Source organism: Etheostoma cragini, chromosome 19 (genome assembly GCF_013103735.1).
Source record: "Etheostoma cragini isolate CJK2018 chromosome 19, CSU_Ecrag_1.0, whole genome shotgun sequence".
In the NCBI taxonomy this organism is placed as follows: Eukaryota; Metazoa; Chordata; class Actinopteri; order Perciformes; family Percidae; genus Etheostoma; species Etheostoma cragini.
The window spans coordinates 3,161,116-3,166,572 of record NC_048425.1 but is presented as its reverse complement, the minus strand read 5'-3'; positions in this window follow the sequence as shown (position 1 = coordinate 3,166,572).

Sequence of the window (5,457 nt, the reverse complement as noted above, 5' to 3'; positions counted from 1 at the left end):
GGGTGTGGAGCAAAGGTTTGATTCTGCTGAATATGGGGATTACCACGCTGAAATATATATACACAGTCCATCATCTTTTCCTTCACCTCCTCCCTCCCTTCTTCTCGGCTGTCGTGTGACTGAGTAATCGTTTTAAAAGCTTTTACCTCTCTCTCACTCTCTCGTTGGCTTCCCTGCTAAGTGAGAAAAGGGTAAAGGAAGGCAAGAAAGTCCGGAGCAAGCTGCAGTTGCTCGTTAATTAATATGGTTTCATTTAACTGTCGGCCCCTGCAGATGCGGAACAGCCGCATTGTAACTTGTTGCTAAGAGACAGATACAAGTTGTTAGGTTGGAGACTTGGAGTTCAGGGAAGGATACGTAATTTTACTTCTTCCAAAACTTAACAAAAAGATGGATCTGAATAACAAAAGTCTTTTGTTCAGTAAAATGAGTAGAGCTATTAAAATGACACCAAATGCCAGACGAGCATGAAGAAATCAAACATCCCTCCAGACTTCAGACTTAGAAAACAAGTCGGTCCGGTGTTAGAGAATGTTTAAACATCTAATCTGTCACAGACAAAAAAAAAACGGCTACTCCAGAAGTATATTACTTTACCACGTCGTAGAGAAAACTACCACAACGGGCACAAGGGATTTCAAATAAATCCGGTCGTCCACATTTAGCAAAACCACCAGAGAAGATATCTGACCCAAGAATTTTAAAGGGAACCGCACTTTTAAAAAGTTGATGTTCAGGCTACTTCCGGAACCCAACAACTCGACAAAGTGTCAGGTTTTGGGTCATTTTGATGTTTGCTGTTTGCTTGGCAGTGCAGTTAGGGGTGCCTTTCACCCTATGAAGGCGCGTTGAGAATAACGGGGCTTCTTTTGGTCTTATTTGTGCAGGTTTAACAGCTGCTTTGTGTATCTAATACATCGCTAACTTTCCCAATGTATGACATGAGGCAAAAACAGACTAAAGCTTTGGATGTCATGGTTGAGGACAGTGCAGAACGGCAGTGCACCACGTAAACGTGGTGCTCTTCTCAAAGCCCTAAAATATGAATTAAAAAAAATTCTAAAGCAAAAAGAACTCTCCACATTTCAACAACCTTCTCTGTTGACAATTTAGTCAAGGACTACTTTCTGCCTAAGTAAACCTGCTGAATATCCACAATGCTCACAAAGAGCTCCACGTGTTACAGCCAGAAAGCTTTCACTGAGCTAGAGCCGACCTAAAAAAAATCATTAACAACATCATTAAACTTTTGAAGGCTTGCTTTAGCCTGTTTTTAGGGTAAATTTGTATACATGAAATTTGCTGAGAATGAAAAGTGTGAGCTAGTTTCAGGTTTAAGATCTTTTTATTAATAAATGCGGTCCAGCTTCATGAGAGAGTGAAAGAAGGTGAAGAAGAGAAACCGGGGTGATGGTTGCAGGTTTGGGTCAAAGAGTGTCTTGAATTTATTTTTAGGCATGTTAGAGGGGTGGAGTTTCAAGCGTTGGGACATTTCAGGGGTATTATTTGAGTAGGCATGCTGCCAATCACAAAAACTGACATCCTTCGCTGGCAAAAAAAAAAAACTCCTGCCCCCCCCCCCCCCCCCCCCCCCCCCCCCCCCCCAAATTCTGACCCCAGTGTAGGGGCTGTACAGGCAGCTTATAAAAACACAGAGATGATTAATAGATAGACATAGAGAAAGAGAGACAGACAGAGTTACTGGAATTATTCTATTTTTGTTATTCCTCATTGAAAAAGACATATATAAAGGAATATTCCGTGTATGTATTGAATAGCCTCTGTTTCCCCGCCCCGTCCAGTGGTGTGATCTGTAGCTGCGAGGTGGCGTCACACTCAAAACGCTTCCCTCTGCAGCTATGCAATGCCAATGTGATGAAATTATGATATCATTATAAATAAATTATTTTTCTTGCTTAAAAAAAAAAACCAGAATATTTTGTTTGTTTTCTCTCCCGCTGGTGTTTGTGTTCCTGCCCGACTTGTCTTCAAGGTTTTCTCTCTGAATGGGTATTAATGAGTTTCCCTGAGGAGGCAGCGGCGCTTTAGCTAATTGGGTGTTTCTATGTGAAGCACGAGATGCCGACTAAAACATGATGATTCACTAATTTAGGCCATGCCTCTTCATAAAGCAAAAGCTGGGACACATCAGTGGGATTCCACTATCACACCAGAATTCATACTTACCTCTTGTTAAATAGAAAACCTTGAACATCCTTGGAAAATGAAATCTTGCTGGTTTCTCCTAAGCTGATGTATCCCAGATTTTTTACAAAGAAATACATCTGTGTTTGATGATCAATTTGAATCTCAAAACAGGGCTGCTATGTAAAAAGAGACCCCCATCCAATCTAATTCACACTCCTGTTTTAGGTGAAAGTATAGCTGTATGACTTGAAGTTTTACTGTGGCTCAGAGGTAGAGAGGTCCCCTGCCAATCGGAAGGTTGGTGTTTCGATACCAGGCCCTGCAGTTGCATTGCGCTGACCCCAAGGTGCCCCATATGCTGCACCTTCGGAGTGTGAGTGTTTATCTGATGAGCAGGTGACACCTTGCACGGCAGCCTCGGACACAGTATATGAATGTGTGTGAATGGTTCCTGTACTATGTAGCAGCGCTTTGAGTAGTTGTTACCACTAGAAATGCATTATATGAGAACAGACCATTTACATTCACCTCTTGTTTCTATTTATTGATTCCGATTTAAAAGGGCGTTTCAATTTTACAGTCAGCCAGTCACATAAAAAACAAAAAGACAAGAACAAACCCATCGCAATCATTCAATCAGCCAACATGTCAGTAGCAGCCGCAAAGCACACACAGTTACTGAAAATAAGATAAATTAAGTAAATATACAACCATAATCCAATTTATTAATCATTTAGTAAAGTAATAAATACATAAATCAAAGCATTATGCTTCCCCAAAATTATAAGCTCTGGATGTTACAGGTTGAAGCCATCAGCAGCATTTAAGAGCCTCATGGCAAAAGGAAGAAATTCAAATATCTGTTGGTTTTACATGGGGGCAAGATAGCTCCGCCCTGATGGCTTTGTCACTCCCCGATGTAAGTCAAGGGCAGATCGACTCAAACTTGGCTTACATCAGGGAGTGACAGCTATGAAAGAGAATCTACAAGAAAGAGCATGGCCAGAATTACCCATGATTCTCGTAGCTTTCTGGACTACCTGTTTCTTCCAGAGGGAGTTCAGGTCTGGTAAGTGAAGTCCAGTGATCTTGGATCTTTAATGACTGATAAGGTGAATCTGCCTGTAGTGTAATACACACTCACAGACAGACTGGAAGCCTTGACCAATCAACGTAGATACCGTCAGAAGTTCAATCCACATGCTTTAGTAGCAGAGATGAGGCCTGGAGATGTCAGGGAATGGTACAAAGCTAAGGACACGCAAGTTAGTTCTGTGCAGCAAAAGCACCTTTTTGCACACAACACATGAATTATTGTTGACATATTACAAGTAATGAATCTATGAGATTGTGCAGTGCAAAAATGAATGTGAAGGTCCTCTTCATGTGTACACTAAATAAAAATAAGAAAGAAAGAAAGAGAAGAAGAGGTGTGGCCCAATGAAAGAGACGAAGGGGTGTGGCCCAAAGGATATGAGCCTCTGGCGGATTTGGTCAGGCGTGTACACATACTTTTAGCCATATAGGGAAGAGACCTGAGGTATGTTACATGCATTTTTATTTGAGGTATGCTGCATGGATTTAAATTGCTTTTAATATATGGCTCAATCTGCGTCATATAAGTGCCTGGTTGCTAAACATCAGGTGATAACACGCAAGGGTTAATAAAACATTAGGCAGAAGTTGCTTTACAGGGATTGCTCATTTTTATTTATTGGGAATTGATGAAAATTAACACCAAGCACCAAACAGTGAATAACACTTTATCCTCCCGAAATAACTCCTTGAATATGCTTTTTTTAAATTATTGTTGTAGCTTCAGTTTGCAGTTGTGTCTCTCTGTCTCCATTAAGAATGGGAGTGCTGCTCTAGCTGGGGGAGAACAAGGTTGTTTTCCTCATTAGCTGCGCTTAGCCTACCTTCAAGTCAGCATTCACTGCAGAAACCAACTTACATAATTACCTGTCTCAGTGTTCTCAGTGTGTGTGTGTGTGTGTGTGTGTGTGTGTGTGTGTGTGTGTGTCTGGACTCAGGTGGGCCATCGAGGCTGCTTCTGCAAAGCGTTTCATGTTCCAGCGCCGTGATGACATCCTCTCAGTTAATTGCATCCTTCCTATTCTCACACACACACGCACACGCACACACCCACACACACACACACTCACACACACTCTGTCATGCCATTATCAATTTTAGGTAATAGAGCCATCTAGTGGATATTTATTGTCAGTGCAACTTGAAATCATGAATTTCACACATATAACAAACTGACGTATTGAATATATACCAACTCAAAGTTCTTGCACGCAGTGTAGAACACACATGGTGTTGATGCTAAGCGGCACTTGGAGTCCCAGAAAGAAATAGCTAGGACAGAAAACAACGTTCTAGAGGAGACCAATACATAGCAAAAGAAATATAATGTCCTAAGTTAAATGGAAACGAATGGAAGCCGAGCCATCACATTGATGATAGCATCATATTTAAATGCTTTAGTTTGAGCGTATGATATGGGTAATGTGGATAAATAGCTTTTTACATGTAGATATTAGTAAAGGTCTTGAACTATAAGCACACTAAATGTGGTCAAACTGTGTATGTGTGTTTGTGTATGTGTGTGTGCGTGTGTTTATAATTTATTATAGTGCAAGAAGGAGTAGAGACAAGCAGCAGAGGGAGAAGAAATAAGTCAGAAAAGAGGAAGGCTTTTTAAAGTCCTGCTCACTTTAATGATCTGTGACACACACACACACACACACACACACACACACACACACACACACACACAGGGAAGGCTCTCTCAGCAGGGCCAAACTACCAAGCTCCACTCTTCCTGTTGCTGACAGTGGAGAGCATGCCACGTTATCTATGACACACACACACACACACACACACACACACACACACACACACACACACACACTTACACACACAGTGGTGGCCGCAGATAGCACAGGAAGTTCTGACAGCAATCAACCCAGAGAGACAGTATTAGACAAAAAAAAGATAGAAAGAGAGTTGAGATGGGAAATTACCTTCTGCTGCTGCGTCTCTAATTAAAAGATCTTTTTTTTTTAAATAAGAGATTTAAAAAAATACAAAGCGGAGAGAGCAAAGAAATAAATAGCAAAGAAAGGGAGGGGCGGAGACAAGAGAAAAATAGGAACAGGAGATGAAGTTGCAACTGAAAGGAGGAAAAAATAGAGAAGGGAAAAGAATGGAACCAAAACAGAAAAAAGGGAGGGATGAGGGACTTAAGTCATGCAGGGAGGAGTAAGAGGGGAGGCGAGAGGGTGGGGGGGGGGGGGG